At 33.9% G+C, this 18553-nt stretch overlaps 1 protein-coding gene across 4 annotated transcripts in view; it reads left to right on the top strand.

The window, feature by feature from the left end:
* The first annotated feature begins 3049 nt into the window (after positions 1-3049).
* The window catches only part of LOC105346244 (secretin receptor), a 31374-nt gene continuing 15870 nt past the window's right edge, over positions 3050-18553 (top strand). For 2 of the 4 annotated variants that reach the window (XM_034454804.2, XM_034454801.2), the window contains exons 1-2: positions 12860-13147; positions 15811-16005. The gene's annotated coding sequence lies outside the window, so the exon portion shown is untranslated. Of the gene's footprint in view, positions 3753-11667; positions 12036-12859; positions 13148-15810; positions 16006-18553 lie in introns of those variants that run through there. The other 2 variants (XM_034454802.2, XM_034454803.2) reach the window with 2 other exon arrangements.

Here is an 18553-nt window from a genome sequence, read left to right as displayed (position 1 = left end):
GAACTTAGATACTCTCAAATGTTCAAATGGGGTGGTTCGATATATGTTTGAGATATTCCAAACCCTCGAAGTCTCTGATATCAAAAGGATCTCAGAACCTTCAGAATATAGAGTGTACATAAAAACCAATACGCGTGAGGCTTTTTATGTTATAAAAAAATAAAAAGGGACCTTCATAAAAGCATCATTATATTTTGAACTTATCCCTTTATGCTGTGAATAATTGATAGCTTGATATATATATATAGAAGAGAGAGAGGAATACAATATAAAAAGTTCTCATAATTGATTTCTTTCGGTATTATTTAATTCAATTGTGTGAACCATGACAAGCACAAAATTTGTACATAAATTATTGATCTTACACAGAAAAGAAAGTGAAAAGCGCGAAAAATATGTTCACTTTTCACACACGGCAAATATTCCCATACCCTACATGTTAAGGCGCTAATTCTACCCTGAATTTAAGTAAAGTTTTATTTCAATATTTGAGTAGCTATATTTGGGATACCTGTAGTTAAATAAAGAACACTCCACATCGACCGCTTTGTCAAACGAAATATTTGGTTTGTGGAAGAAGAATGCCACAAATTGCCACTCAAAAATTAAAACTGAAATGGCCTGCTACAGCTATTATTATCAGGACAGAGAGGTGAAAGTCTCCCGCAAATTCGTTGTCCAATATATGAGTTTAATGAAAATAACTTATTGATAATTTTATTGATCCGCATCGTCTTAGTTCCATATGTCCACTAGAGTTCAAAATAAAAAAAATCACATATAGTACATGTACCGAGATAGGACTTCATTTCAATAGTTGAAAATTGCAGGTACAAGCAACTCAACTGCATTTGGGCCGATTAAATTCTGTGAATGAAACATGCACGTGCGTGTAGACCAAAGTTTTGCATTATAATTGTTGGCTTTGATTGTTACACAGAAGTATATGCATATGCAATGTATGATAAAGTTAAACCTGTCAGGATCATTTATTCGCAAATAGACACTTCGAACCATTGTGGTGAAGGATTTGGGGTAGATAAAATTTGGTAGATGCATATATATATATGCATGTGCATTTATCATGTTGCCTGTATCGTCAAGTGTGTTTCTCCCCACTCGTTTTGATATTTCCCTTCCAAAAAGTCAGAAAATTAAAAAGAGAAAGAGAAAAGATACATGTACAGAGAGAGAGAGAGAGAGAGAGAGAGAGAGAGAGAGAGAGAGAGAGAGAGAGAGAGAGCGCTAATGGATCCAGAAACTTTTTCAAAGGGAGGGGGTCTAAAAAATGTTATTGTGTGTTTGCCGAGGGGGTGCCTTTTATGTGATTTAAAAGATATTTAAATTTTCCAGGGAGGGGTTCCCCCGGGCCCCCGCAAGATTTATGCAGAGAGAGAGAGAGAGAGAGAGAGAGAGAGAGAGAGAGAGAGACAGAAAGACAGAGAGACAGCGATTTCTAGAATGTAGCGATTCAGGCCTTTTTGGATTAAATTATCGACAAAAAATAATTGATCAATGCACTGAGTACTCTGTAATGTGAAACTTTTCAAATATTTACTGCGCTTTCAGAGATGAGTTTAAATCGTTTAACAAAGATACTTGACTTTACTCAAACTCAGCGCAGGCGATTAACAACAGACGTCATGACCAATCCAAGAAAAGAATAGTTGACCTATTACTGTAAAGAATCTATAGAAAATGTTCATTTGTACTTAAAAACATATCAACGCAACGATCATTTGAGTACATGATGTATATATACATGTACGATGCAAGGGGTAGTTCATACCACCCGGATACACCTAGTTCATTCTTTTATAGTGTGAACGGTTTTCAATCAAGTTTATGCATGTATTAAAACTTGGCGCAAAATGAAATTATAAGAAAAAAACAAATGTTTCGTAAATTGATTGAAATGGATATATAATAAAATAAACAATGCTTTTTTGTGTTCTGTGAAAGTTTTCCAAAGCGGGATAGATGGTGTAGAAAACATTATTATTTTTCTTTTAAAAACAATCGTTATTTTATCAAATTAATGGGCAAGTAAACGAATGGTCGTTCGAAAAGATTTTGTTTAGATCAGGAACTTCACTTTTTTTAAAACATGATTATCAAACGAAGTAAGCATATGAACCCAATAAAATCTAGAAAGTATTCAACTACCTGCAAAATAGAAGAAAGCATTATTAATTATTAATGGTACAAACAAAGAAGTTTCTCTACTGTATTCACAACGCTAACATTAAATATCGAACAATTTTATGAATTAAGGAATTTTGGATGAGAAAAAAAAATGTTCAAAGGCCAGAATTATCAAAAATAAATGCACATAAAAGTACAATAAGTTCCCGACACAATAATTTACTAGCCACAATGAAGAGACGTACAATTTTACACCAAGGTTGACTGCTCATAGATATCAGATGCCGTGCCAGGCAGTATTAACATGCTCTACAGATGAAATTGATAGATCACTACTAAAAGTCATGACATGTACTCATTAACAAATCTAACGATAAGTTAAATTAGTTATTTTAATTCACGCGCAGACACTGACTTTTTTTCTCGCTTTAAAAGAATGCACTACCTAAAAAAAAATCAATTCATCCCAAAATGGGAAGCGTGTGAAATATATTCCACCACTTCGAACCAATTCAAAACGAAGTGTGAACATAAGAGAGAATGGGGTAAAAAATAAAAATCGAAATGATCAGACGGCAAAGCACCTATCAGCATGCTATTTAAATACTTGTCTTTAAATTTCACACAGACGGCTTTCACTTTTTCTTTCAATGTCTCAAACAGCTTTTATTTAAACCCGAACAATGGCCGAGCCCAAAATAACCACATTTATTGAATTCAATAATTACTGAACAAATTTAGCAACATTCGGTTTTCTCTTGTGCTTTGATGGAAAGCGACTAAGTCCTCTACTCTGAGTAAATTCAAATTCAATAGATTGTCAATACTTACTGCCATGTTAAAGTAACATAGCTAAGTCATAGATCCCCGGTGTTTATAATTTGATCCGAGTTCTCGCGAGAACCAGAGAGAATTCAATCCCGACTGAATATAGACCGTCTGTAATCATCTCCGTGTCTGATTTTCCAACTCTATCCGGAAGCTTAAATAATATAACGAGACATATAAATCTGGATTTTTTTTTTCGTGTGAGAAAAACGAATATTTTCCATCAGACTGCACCAATAAAAGAAAATATATTGGTCACGAATAGAAAATAGAAGCTATCATGATAGAGAGCGAGAGTTAGTGAGAATGAGCGAGAATTAAGTAAATACTATCGCCAAAGAAATTAAGAGGCAGGTATTGGTCACAGATATATATAGAGTGGACAAGGAAGAAAAAGAAGCAAAGAGAGAACAGAGAAAATTAAAGAAATCAGCTTTCTGGATTCTGTCACCTTTCCGCCATCTGAAGTGCAAGACTGGGAGCTTCAACATGTGGTGGGTCATGACTTCTTCAAAGTAATTCGCAGAGTGAATGGTAAATAAATCGGCTGTCTGAGATTTATAGCAGCTCATGATCAGACTTCATCTGCTGGGTGCCCGTCTTCCAACAAATGATAGAAATTGGTGTCGTCTGCTGTCTTCTTGAATCCTTCCAACTCATCAGGCTGACGATGGAACTCCTCCAGAATTTGCTCTAATCCGACGTTGTTGAAACTTTAACGTTGTTTGATTTTGTATTGTTGAGGACAAGGTTTTTAGAATAACGCCAATTTAAAAAAGGTAAGTTTAACAGGATTTGGTCTCCTAATTATTGACTGTATAAATGTTAGTTATGATATAGTTTTTTTTTTATTAGAAGTTACTGGAAATTTAAGGATGCATTCATGCAATTATCACTTCCCACAACATATACTTGAAATAGTTATAGCACAAATCCAATTTGCTCATTATCTTTCATTTATTTTTGTCTATTTGATTTATTTATGTATTCGTAGCAGCGCAATTCGAACTTTTAATTGAATTTACTGCTTTTTTGTTTTTAATTGATTAAAAATAATGCAAGAACCAGAAACTTAAAAAAAAATTCATTCAATCCTTCACAAATTCCCAGAGATTTACAGAAATCCGAATCGACATTTGTATTTTGTCTGTCAGCGCCAACCCTCGATAAACCACAATAAAAACCAAGAAGCCAATTAATGGTTAGGGAGATCGTCACTCGTGCCCTATCTTCCCCCGGTCTGTATAGAACGTATATCAGTTTCTCGGTTCATTATAAACTGAGAAAAAAAAAACCCATCGAAAACTGCCACCGGCGTTGAGTATTGTTAGACTGTAGGCCCTCGGTGGCAGTTCTGTAAAGGGGGGTAAGGTCTGAATAAATATGTTTTTCCGGTCAAGAAATGAAAGAACTTTTCGTTTAAGTAGACCAAAGAGTTGGTGCCAAGCCACTTTGAATTTGATTTTAAAGCGAGGAAATTAAATGTCCAATAAATAGAACGAGGAGTGGGCTAAGGGGGGGGGGGGGGGGGGGGGGGCTCTATGTAACGATTCTTGATTTCTTGCGTCCCCATGTTCACTCTTGAAGTTCGAGTGAAAATGCGAAGGTTTAAGGGGTGTATTAAACGATGTTTGCATAAAAGTAAAATAAATGCAACAGATAAGAGCAGTATTTTAAGACATTATTAATAATTGCTTCATTTTTAGTTTAAATTCTTACTATTAATTAAGCGAAACTGAAAGCATTTCGGAATCCACGAAAATTATCACTGTTTATGAACTGAAAGCAGTCAAACAGAGGAGATTCCCAGGGGTCCGATGAGAATCGGAAAAAAAATTACTAGAACGATATTTTATACGGCATCTATTTTTGTTTCATTCGGTATCATAAAGAAATCTAGGAAGGACAGTTATCTTTCAACAATCTTCGAAACTGAGAAGGACTTCTCATTTTATTCAAAATTACGTAATCTTCTACTGATATCAAGATATGAATTTAAGTTAAAATTGTATAATACACGAACCATGGAATCACAAAAAGAAAAACCAATTTCATTGCAAGATCCTTTTGTGTGAAAGTTTTCACAATGATGCTTGCACAATCAGACATGGACGCAAGCTATGGACGCGATCTATATCAAAACGAAAAAAAGTTATCCAAATGTCATCTTTAACTTGTAATAAAATTTCAAGTTAAGCAGCATTCATGCAAACAGAAGAAAAATCACCATGCAATAGACTAAGTAATATTTACACAGGGGATTTTGTCACAGATAATTCTTATATCAAAATGATATGATGGTGAATATATAATTCTTATATGAATCAATTTTCATATCATTCTATATGATCATTCTTATATGAAAAGCACTTCACGTGAGCATCATATGCGGCGAAACTGTCTAATGTATTTAATGTTTAGTGGAAAATAATTATATAAAACCTTAAATATAGGGCCTAATCAACACGCCTACGCCAACATTAGGCAGTGTTGGTGAACAATTTGTTTGCCATCGAATGTAAATTATAAATTATATCACACGGGGAAAAAATGTTTCAAACGTATAAGAGACCATTGCGGCCATTTGGCTATGAACATTGCAGGACAGAAAGTAAATGTTTTGTAGGAACATACAGTCAAAGATCTAAACGTCAACTACATGTATTATCGTTGCTTGAATGTTGTGTGTTCTTTTCTGTACTTTTTTTGTAACATGCTGTTGTATAGTTTACATAAACGGAATGACCTCTTCGAGCAATGGGGGTCATTTTCCTTTCTTTGCTCTGCGTGACAAAACTTGAATCGAAAACATGGAAAACAAATTAAACAGCACATTTTGGAATCAAGGGGTTTTTTTTTTGTTTTTTTTTAAAAGACTTTCTAAAATAAACTCCCTTATTATCGACAATATAATTTTTTTATTCTTCGATAATGATATCGTAAAGACGGCTATTGTTTGTGACATCCGATTTCTTTTGTCAGTCTAAATACAAATTGAAGGACCCCCTTGAAATTCCCCAGACACCTTTCATAAATCTAGATCTGTTAAAGTAAAAAAAAAAGGCCCCATAGATTTAACACGTGTGTTTATTAAACCCTGTATCCTTTGTTCTGGCCCTTCAGTTAAAAGAGCTTCGCAAACTTCATGTTTATTTTTAGAAACTACTTGAGCCTTTTTAGTCGCGGATAAGGTAATATAAGATTATTTGCGTGATTTATATCTACTGCTCATGCACATATAAACTACATACATGTCTCATGCACCGTAAGACGTGTACTTTTTGAAGTTGTCATCTTTCAACTTAAAGTTGTTTTAAGTTAGTTCAAGGGTATTCATAAGACATCACCCTTGAATATCATATAAACAGTGTTCTTTGTGAATTGTAATTTTAATTTTTCAGTTGAATGAGAAAAAGAACCTGCCCATCCACAATGGATTAAAAAACCCAACTAAAATTGTTTATTACAAGCCAATTTATTTGGTAGCCACTTTTTAAAGCTATAGCCTTAGCGATGATATTCCACATTACAACGTGTTTTCGTCGTGATCATAGCGTTAATCTCGCGTGATTCGAGTGTTAATCTCACGTGATTCGAGTGTTAATCTTGCATGATTGCAATTTAGTCTTCAGATCTTCAATAAGCAATACACTTCTGTTTGGAATTTGGAACCTTGTACTACACGTACAAACACCGTATCTCAATTACAGGGTATTTTTTGTTACCAAGAATGACTTTGAAATTCAACTTATCGTACTTTGTATTTGGTCAGACTTTAAAATATTCGGGTTTTTTTTTACCTGAAAATTGACGGAATAATGACATATTTTTCTTATGCATGTACTTGTAGCAACCAATATCTCGTCAAGCAAAGTACAAATATAAATTATTTTAATTTATTACTCATCGCGTATGTTTGAATGCGATTACGTAATAACAAAATTAAGTAAATGTTTATGTAATAGCGAAAATTAGGGTTACATGATTCAGCGTTTGCAAACAAAAACATCACCAACATATTTTAGTGATATCAGAGACGTTAGAAACCCTCTATTCATGTTATGTTTACATAACATGTTCTTAATGGGCTGATTTCTAATCAATTCGTGGTATGTGGGGCGGCAGGGCCGTGTTTTTAATGGTTATGACGTCATCGATTAAGTTACGAACAAAAACGTTTACTGTGGGAGTTTCATGAAACCTGCATGAGACGCCATATTTGAAAATCAATCCCACACAAATTATTTTGATGCAGGGGGTTTCGATCCTTCAAAGTTCTTGAAATTGTTCGATTTTGACATTTTGACACGCTCGTATTGAAATGATTCAAATTGTAACGTCATTTCCGTCTGTGTGTCGATCTTGCAATGATACATCATTAATCAGCTGGGCACGAACACACAATAGCTTACTTTTTGGTCAGGTTTTCTCCGGAATCCAAAAGAACGAAAGATTCGTTTGAAAAAAAATGTACATTCAGTATTCCGCTGGTACATTTACAGTAATCATGTATGTTCCATGTTAAAATGGTTTAGCCAAAGCTAGACTTTTTGTTTTGAGTTTTCAATTACATGTATTAACCCAAAATGACTATATAGTAAACACGTAGTTTCTTTTCAATCTCACGAACTTTAAAAATTCTGCCGTTTTGTTTCTTCTTTTATAATTTAATGTGAAGTTGCACCAATTTTTTTTATTTTTATTTTTTTTTTTGGGGGGGGGGGTCTATTCATTGCATATTGCGATTGTCATTTATTAAGTTAATGTATGTTTAAAGTTGAAATAAGAATATTCGAATCTGTGTGTGCTCACAGAAAGCTTTGACACTTATAGTCACTCATTTTATCAATTTATCAAATTATCCCGGCTTATTTATTTATCCATCTGCCCCCCCCCCTCTTCCGCTCCTTCACTCCACTTAAAGCTTAAAATAAATATTCCAAATTTTTTTTTACAATGTTATAACACGTGAAGATGTTTTAAAAATTGTTTAATAATAATTGCATAAAATACCCTATTTACACATACAACTCTTACATTTCCACTTAATAAAATCTTGGTCTTTGTATCTGATTGGCATAGACCTACATATCTGATAGACAACATTTTCTCTAAAATTCATTGCTATACATTTTTACCCATTTAATATCGTCAGATCTAAAACCACACACGTGCATGTACCTTCAATATATACATGTATCTATAATGTATGGACATTTACATAAAATTAACCAGATTTAAATAGAGAAACTCGGTAGTTTACATAAGAAAATAAAAACAACACTATTTCCCGGTAGGTTTGCAAAACTCAAGAGTCGAGCACACTAGGATTTGTTCAGACAAATTAAACAAACGTTATCTGCAATTCTTATATATATACAAAATACTCGGGCGGTCTCGAGAGGCAATAGAAGAAATTCTCGGTCTTATAAATGGATTCTGACAAAAAGCATGCCCTTCATTTCACGAAATTTATGACAATACAGTGTAAGGGGAAAATGGCAGACACTCCGCTTTAACAATATACATGCATATACAACTCTAGATTTAGGCTTTCTGAAGGGCAACTATTTAGGTCAAATTCATTTTAAATAAGAAAGAGTTCGACCTTGTCGTTTTTATCTATTCATTACAATATGGGGCCTCGATCCTCTATTCTTTTTTTTATTGGCAATCTTTAATGGGTTTTATTTTACATCGACTCGTGAGAAAGAGATCGTTTGATGTTTGCTTAAACTTATGGAATGTCACCAAGGTCTAAATATTTCAGAACAGTTCAAATGATTTCACGTTAACTTTTATTGTTCACGAGCAAATGAAACTACATGTGTAATTCGAATCGATCGAATATCACTAAAATTGAAAAAAAAAAAAAACCATTCATTGAGAAATAATCGTCCCATCAACGATCACCAAAAAAACCCAACCTAATTCTCACAAAAAAAATCTACCATTCTTGTGGCTATAATAAGTCATTATTAGTTATTATATGGGGGAGGGGATGACGGTCAAAGGTCAATAGAAAAGTCAAACAGTCGATTGAATGGCGTTTATTAATCTATATCCTTATCGCTTCATGAAACGGCTTGACACTTTGTTAAACGGTCATAAACGAATCACTATTTAATTCCCCCCACCCGGTAAATTGCTCAAGGACAGGAAGAAATATGAGAGACATCAAACATAGAAAAATGCCGCCAGATCTCTTAAACCCCAATTTATAACCTCGAAATAAACGCTGTAATTGCATTTACGAGGCTAAATTTAGATCCCAAGTATTTACTAACACGGCAATCTTTGAAACCTGCTCGCAACTTTGGGGCGAAAATGCGATGCGTTTTTATGACGAGTACACAACACAGATGGAATTTTTTACAGGCAGGTTGTAATGCAAAAGTAGGATTTAGTCCAAAAACTTGCATGTTAGAAAAAATTTGGGTGGAAGACATTGTTTTGTGTGCGTGTGCTTTAAGTAGAGGGGGGGGGGGGGGTGGTAATCTTTTTTCCGAAAAAAAATTGGACCATAGGTATATAACTTTAGGGAAATCCGGGACAAGTGACTCTATATCAGGGTCTCGGGTCCATAAAATACATGATATCCAGATACAGTGCATGTTGGGGAAAAAGTGAGACAGAGATCAAAAGTATATCTTTTATGGACCTTGAGTCAGGTTCAGAGGAAATATATGGAGTCATGGGGTGAGGATACCGGGGAGAGAAGAGTTGTACTGGGAATGCAGCTAGGTTTTATGAAGGGGGGAGGGGGGGGGGGTGATTTAAGACAATTGGAGGAGATGAAAGTTTTGGGACGCAGAATATCAAGTCTAGAGTTTAACTATACTGCACTTTTGAAAACAATTTAGAAATCCTATTAAGCATCGTCGAAAAACCACGGACAATCTCGAATAGGCTTTTACTGACCGTGAACCAAGTCATTAAACTTTTCTCGTTCTCATAAATAAAATTCATATTCCTTTCGGATTGGCTCCTTCACACTTTTGTGGAGGGAGGCTGACCAATCCTGTTAACCCTTTCGCATGCATCTGTAAACAACTGCATGTTTTTATAACATTATCGTCAAACAAACTTTCAAAAACTGTAGTGTTTTGCTTTCTAAGTGGCAAATTGAGAATAATAAACCGACGTTGCCTTATTCACAATTATCGCCCCCTGGTTAATCAAGATAGACCCCCCCCCCCCCAATGAAATGCGAATCAATTTTGCTTTCTCATCGCGATGGACCCAAATTGAAAGAAAAAAAATCGAAAATAGTTTTAAAGCTTTTTAGAATGTGTCTTCCCCAACAAATTGATTTCGGTGAATGCTTTTTTGTAAAAACTTTGTTACTTGTATCAATCGTTAAGAGTTTGGATTAATTTCAGTTTATCTGTAACAACAGTTGAGCAGAAAAAAAAGTTCCTGCTCAGAACAGTTGCTGAGCATTTGCTATTGTCAGATTTGTGGTGATATGAGACCAAATAACCCCATACATTATTCTTAAAGAGATAAAATCCTGGCTACGTTATGTAACGCATGGCTGTCGTGTATTTGTTTAAGCGTCAAGCCGAGTAATCAAAGTGTCTAAAAATGGGAGATATATTGAATATACTGGAATATATTTTTTCTTTGAATTTAAGTCTAAAATAAATAAAATGGTGTTTAAGCAAAAAATATATAAAACAAAAGAAGGAGATAGACAGACATACAGACAGACAAAAGTTCCATAAAATGTAATTGTTAATTTATGCTTTGCCTCGTCGTCCACAAAACGTGAAAGCTTTTCTGTTTTGTTCAATTTTCTGGAACCCAACTAAGCAACATGAATCAGGATGAAGCTACAATTGAATTCTGGTCCCAAAAAATAATTAATCTTGTCAATTCAACCAAATCGTTTAGCAGTAAACTGAGAAAGATCGGCATTTTCTGTTTTGACCTTGAACTTTTCAAGTTTACCTTGACATACGGTTATCCATATTGTTGACAATGCACTTATGTTTAAGGTAGCCTATCAAGGAACGCACACTTTACCGGATGATGCCAATCCAATACACAGAAAGTGAAATACCTGTACTTTTAAAACGTGAATCAAGGAGGCCAAAGGGGTTTCGCTTTATTTTTTTCATCATATGAATTCATGGGGCAATTCATTCTGATTAAGTAAGAAAACATGTAGAAAAATGAGTAAAGGATAAAGCTAGTAAAGTTGTTGAGAGAACGCGATATATATGGTGCCAAATCTTAGTAGAAAACGTCCACCCAATCCATCCCCCCCCCCTTTCTGAGTTTTCCCCTTCTCCCTTGTATTCGCCTCGTATCATTATTTGAGAACCTGCTAGTTAAACAGCTTTATGAACTCTTAAATAGCTTTTTAGTAAATTGAATAAAACTGTAACAAGTACAATTAAAAAGCCAAGAGGGTTTAAATTCTATCACTTGAACTTTTAGCTCCAAGACAACGATTTTTTTCTTTCTTTTTGCTGGACCACCATGTAAACATAACAATGTTCTATTGAATGGAAACCGATTCCAATTTCTTCCTTTATTTCTTCATCAAGTTGATACTCGAAAAACATTATTTTCCTGCGGTATGACAATATCGTTTTTAAATACCCTCTTCATTTACCATACACACCAAGCCGTTCGATTTTTTTCACCAAACACTCAGTGGCAAAGGCTTGTCTGTTTTTGTTTGCAATGAAAGTCAAATATTAACCTTTGTCATCTACTGTTAGCTTTACAATGTCCTTATACCCAGTCCTCTTTTAAGAGCTACCGCGAAACAGAATAGACCTATTCAACCTTCGCAGCCTATACCAGTACTTAAGGGCCGTTCTCCCTAATTGAATAACTCGTCCGTCTGTTTGTTCGATTTAATTGTTTCTGCATTGTGGGGGGATTTTTTGTATCTTGGAGCAAAAGGGGTTTTGTGAGAAAAACAACGAGTGGTAATCGAAATTCACATTTCGAGTGATCTTTGGAGTTTGTTTACGAATCACTCTGCTTAATTTATCGCAAAACGGAAATAAAATTCTTTTTTTTTACTGGAGCACAATTAATTATAGGTAAGTATCTCTATCGATATAGTAACACTTTGATGATTCTCGAGTATTGCGGAAGAAATATTTATTTCTATTAATCATTTAGTCTAGTAGAATTTCCTTCTACTGAAGCGGTTAATTAACATAAATAACAATATTTCCTGTTTCGTATTTCCAACTTTTATCATTTTTTATCAATTTTGAATAATAATAGAGATGATGATCTGAACATTGCTTAGTGTATAATGTATAATAGTACTCATTTTACGGAGCATATCAGTTTTCTTTTTCCGCTAACATGATCTCTCTCTCTCTCTCTCTCTCTCTCTCTCTCTCTCTCTCTCTCTCTCTCTCTCTCTCTCTCTCTCTCTCTCTCTCTCTCTCTCTCTCTCCGTAAACAGCTGAATGTGTGAATGTGTATACATGTACATAGAAAATACTCCTTTGAAATCAAAATAATTCATACTGTACAATCTGGAACGATCATTTTAAACATATAAACTTCGTGCACTCCTTTATGTCACATTCATTAATTTAAATCAATTTAAATTTTTCAAATAAAATTTAGAATCCGCACGATTTAAACCATAACCCCATTCAACACGAGGGAATTTAAACCTATATAATTATGTTTATATTTAGCGATACTTGAACATCGCACTTTTTTATAAGGTTACACCAGATTTATCATGATTGTAATCTAAGTCATATCACTGTGAAATCTGGCGATTAAAGTCCGAAGGAAGGAATCAAGTTAGTCAACGCGATATATTATCTGACAAATATCATATAAATATATATATATACTAGTCTGGTTATTCCTGGCCATTACAGGAGGGATATATTGCATGTCGTCACTTATATTTAGCAACCGGTCTTGGGTCTACTCTACACGGCTATTTTCTTCCTCTGTGCTTCTATTATAATGTCGCTACCACGCCACCTGGCGATATGTATACATACGATTTTGTGTACATAACGATGTGAATTCAGATTCATTTATTTATCTGATGTGTGATATGAGTGAGTTTGTTTATGAAAACAAAGGATTAGAAGCACGTGTTTGTTAGTGAGCGCAGGTAGCAAGGGTTTTGTTCAATTCAGCTCTGTGGAGGTATTCGTAAACGTTTTGAAAGGTAGGTATATTATATAGAATTCATAATTTACAAGCAGCTGGTATTACCTGTACCCGTCCGTTATGCGCATGTAATATGCCGTCATTTAATGTATCACGTGGAAGATTATGATCCCAAAAATTATACTTACTATACCATAACTATGCTATGTTAATATATGACTAATTAGACTATTCCAAATATATACATTATATACCATGACTATACAATATCAAGATTACAATAATCAAGATATGACTAACTATACTATTCCCAAAATATACAAGTTTACTTTACCATAACTATACTATATCAATATATGATTAACTATACATGTACTAAACCCTCGGTTCGTGGGTAGGGGCAGGAGGTAGTGGTTGATGAGTTTTTACGATTTAAACATATTTAATTTTTTTTTTATATTTTAATTAATTTGAATAATTTATAATTATTTATTATATTTTATTGTTTTCATAAAACAATGTATATTCAGTTTTAATATAATCAGGCTCTTTTCGCCATTTAAAGCTTTATTCTGCGTTAAATTATTGATTTCTTTATTTCTCTCCGAACAATCAACAGAGGAAATTGATCACATTTTTCATACAAGTACTTTTAAGTAAATTGCACATGTTATCATTCCATGGTTTTTGTAATATATTTTTGTTTGATATTGTTATCAAGTGACCCTTACGATACAATACAAAGTCATGTATTAAAGCGTAAATAGTTAAAAGTGAATTTTATATCTTACATGTACATGTAACAATTACAGTTGCAAGTATAAGTAGATTCATTTTTAAAAAACACCATGACACACTCTGTAGTGTTCTCACCGTTCTAATGATGCGTCGATAGAATTACATAACATTTACATCCGTAAAATGAAGTTGTCCACTATGATTTAAAACCTACAAGGAAATACTGCAACTTGTAAACCATACATTGAAGTGAAATAGAGACACAGCATAAACCGCATAAATGCATCATTTTACCTTTAAAGTATGTTCAAGAGCCACCTCCGCTTTATAGCGGGTATACTTAGTAACTATTTAAAGAAGTATTGTTCGGTCTGTTTGCTTTCATAAGTTATATAGGCAGATTTGTTTTGTGTTAACCAGACAAACAATATGCAGTTATTATCTTTATCATTTAGCTCTATCTTAAAGCAAAACTCGCGGCCTGATTGACAACTACGAGTCATTAAATTTGTCGAGCAGTAAATTCAGTTAATAAGTTGGTTTTTTTTGTTTTTTTGTTTTTTTATAGAATATAATACTCGTGAACATCGCCTACTCCGTCAGAATCTCTCAAAATGAAAAGCTGATTTTATATAATATAGAATTCCGACTTCTACTATGTCTTGAAAGCGAGATCCGGGAATTGTTAATGGAGGGAAATGAATCAATTCTGCCAATCTTAATCAGGGCTTAACAAATGTCGATTTCTCAAGAAAATTACAAACCCCACAGCAGAAATACGGAAACCAAATTCTCAAGCAAAAAAATAAGAAGAAATTTTGTGACAGATAATGTATTCATTAAAAAAGGCAGATTTTTGTACAGACAAATCTACATCGAAATTCTTTCTCCAAAAATTAATTTTTTTTTTAAAACGAATCACATAATTAGCACGTGACTTTTAGTGAAGTGAATGGTATAAAAAGGTGCGAGAAGGTGACTGGGTGATAGAGCTATGCCTATTAGTCACAATTTAGTTACATTTCAGTTACCTTTCGGTCACAATTTAGTCACATTTCAGTTACCTTTCGGTCACAATTTAGTCACATTTCAGTTACTTTTCAGTCACAATTTAGTCACATTTCAGTTACCTTTCAGTCAAAATTTAGTAACATTTCAGTTACCTTTCAGTCACAATTTACTCACATTTCAGTTACCTTTCGGTCACAATTTAGTCACATTTTAGTTACTTTTCAGTCACAATTTAGTCACATTTCAGTTACCTTTCGGTCACAATTTAGTCACATTTCAGTTACCTTTCAGTCACAATTTAGTCACATTTCAGTTACTTTTCAGTCACAATTTAGTCACATTTCAGTTACCTTTCAGTTACCTTTCAGTCACAATTTAGTCACATTTCAGTTATTTTTCCGTCACAATTTAGTCACATTTCAGTTACCTTTCAGTTGACTGAATACATGTAGCTTCATCCCACGACCTTATTTGAGTGACCTTTGGTCCAAAAACTGCCGATTTTCAGATGCAATCATTCAACCTATACTAGTATTGCTTATGGTATAATAAGACAAGCGATATATTTACTTATCTTATGTATTTAAGTCAGGCATAAATTGTATTTTTTTTGTTCATGAGATATTTGATGAAAATGAAGATCGTTCCCCATTGCTTATAAAGTAGTCACCTGGATTTAAAATAAATGACCTAAGTTACTAATAAAGCTTAGCAGCTTCAGCGTTTCAAAATTAAGCATTTAATGTAACACTTGCACACAAAGAATTATATGAACAGTAAACGTGTTTTAAAGGTACTGCTTTTCATGATAAAAATGAAGATTCCATGTCATTTCTACTTGGCAATAATCTCAAAATCCTAATACTTAAAGACTTCCACCATACATTATGGCGATACTTACCCTAGGAATTCATTGACATGTTAACCCTGATAGATACATGTCTGTTTGGATAAGAAATATATATATTTCAGGGCTTTCTTGGGATAATCTTGGACAGTGAGAACGAGAAAGGATTCAGAGATCAGAAGCCAACGGCTAGACATAGGAACACACACATCATGGTACAAGTCAATCACCATCATCATTATAATAACAGAAACAGTGTCAGATTCCGGAATATAGACCGTTAGACCGACTCGTAAACTACACAACCTGCAGCGGTTAATGTGAGTATGAATCCCTCTTCTAAATATGCATTGATAATTATAATTGCGCATCAGGAACGTTTTATCGGCCGGGGGGGGGGGGGGGGGGGGGCAAAGGGGGTGGGGGTTGTTGTTCCCCTTTGTTCTCGCAACAGGCGTTTTTCTAAAATTTACATGCAGAAAATTAAGTTTTGAAGAAGCTGGCACCTCTACATTACTTTGGAAGCCTGTAAAAATCATATACTAGTAGAAATGAACAAAATTATCAGTATAATACTCTATAATACACATTAATGACCCCTTCCCCACGACCACCAAACGGACAACGATTTTGAAAGATTGGCGAATAGGTTTTGGTTTTAGTTCTGGGTTTTGTTCGTCAAGATATTTCGGGAAACTCTGCTACACGCCTGTAATCATGGTATGCACCGAAATTTGATAAACCATTATATTGTTACATGACGTATACTACTGACGAACGTACATCATAGTTTGCAAACTTGGCAGAAGTAACGTTAAATAAGATGAACCAAAAAAAAAAAGAGCAAAATATAGATATAATCCACATTTTATTATGTTTGTAAATATTAGTTTTACTACGGCTGCGCAACGTATTAAACTGATTTGTAAGCTTGATTCAACGACATTTTGACACCAACCATTATGCCTAAATATATCTATTTTTCATGGTCAAACATGAGTCAAATCAAATTTGTAAGCATATCGAGTCTTCTAAATGTAAAGCATAGAATCTTGTAACCTATAATTTTGATATTAATATAAGTTGTAGAACTTGTTTATCAATCGTTGAAAAATAAATAAAGTTCACGGTTTTTTTTTATAATTTTGATATTAATGCATTTCCTTATTTTCTGTATACAATAACAATGCTAGTCATTAATGATATACTCTACTAGTATACTTAGTCTAGTATTAATATTTGTACAAGATTTTCACCGCTCGACTGTGGGAGGAGCTTGTGTTCTATATTATAGGCGGTGTCTCTTGCACAATTCCACTGAGCTTATTAAGAGAGCTTGATGGTCGTGGTGATTTTTTGACTAAATTAATCTCCTTCAGAAGAAGAGTTCTATATACAGATAAAGCAAAATAATCAAATTTCAAAGCTAAAATATTTCGATTTTTTCTTTGCTAAATGATAGCTTATAGCTAAACAAATTATATCTGAAAGTTTGAGGAAGTTCCGATGGTTTTATTAACCGTTTTATTAACCGGCGAGCCTCCTTAATAAATATGTTTAAACTGAACAAGAATTCATTGAAAACTGTGTTTGATATTTATGAAATCTTGCGATGTATTTATAAATATTATGCAATGTTTATTTCCTGACCCACAAACCTGTAACATTAGCCCAAGGATGTTTATACCTGCATAAATAAATGATGACTCAAGTTTGTTTCAAATTGCAACATATAAAGTCTTGCAAATGTGATTCCATCCAAAAGGAATCTGGGTTGTAGCAGGGGCCATCTTTAACCCATTTTCTGGGACAAACTTTGACCTAACAAAAGTACTTAGCCAGTTCTTTGTCTTCAAGAACATTTAACTGAAAGACAGTGTTTTTAACCGTTATGGTTATTGCATTGCATTTGAAAGAGCATGCTAAGATTAAAAAAAACAGGTCGAGGATCACCTTTAAAAAATGTTCATTTCGTTAAAAATGCCGCATGAAAATGCCTCTTTGTATCACCTATATTTCATGATAATTATTTACTTTGTTCTACCTACAAAGAGTTTGTATCTTTTTTCCCCAATCCATTACAATAACGATACTGAATTTGACAGTTACACAACAAAAAAACAGCCTTACAAGGATGAAAAGTTCTATATATCACAAAATTATTTTCTTCCTGATCATTACTTTATACGACGTCATTAAAAACTTGAAACTGTCTATTATTACGACAAGAAGGCTATTCAAAACCATCTTTAATGGCCGATGTTTCTTTAGGAGTCGTTTTAATGAGCAAAAAGTTTATTTATACACCTCTAATTGGGAAGATGTATAGATCTATGTAGATGTGGGGTTGTCAGAACACAGTAGATTTGTCCTCAATTGCGAAGTTCTTACGTTTGTTTCCCAGGAGCTTTGCAATTAATATACCCTTCGTACCGTCCTTTTTCTTGCTCTGCATACTAAACTAAAATCTAGGCCAAATACTGCCTCGTTAGCGAGCGGCTTTGTTTTTTACCTTTTGTTTGAATATTTTCACAAAAATCAATTATAACAGAACCTTACTCATCATCATCAGAACTTGTACACGTGTGTTTTAAGACTTTTTGCTAGCATTGCGAGATGACCCCCCCCCCCCCCCATTTCCAGACATTTTTTCTGAAATACGCCTTGCAATCTTGAAATCAAAGATTAGGTTTTCATTGATAATACATATAACTTGCAAAGCTTTTCAAACATTATGAAATTAAATATTTAAAAAAAAAATCTTATCTGCTGTTAATCTGCAGACTGTTTTACCATGGATCGTATAACATTACTGTGTCTCTAGGCTATATTACATAAATTTCCCTAAATAGCGTGCTCGTCCTCAAA

Source organism: Magallana gigas, chromosome 10, assembly GCF_963853765.1.
Source record: "Magallana gigas chromosome 10, xbMagGiga1.1, whole genome shotgun sequence".
NCBI classification, from domain to species: Eukaryota; Metazoa; Mollusca; class Bivalvia; order Ostreida; family Ostreidae; genus Magallana; species Magallana gigas.
Note: the sequence above shows the minus strand (reverse complement) of the source record. Positions and strands in the feature narration are given on the sequence as shown.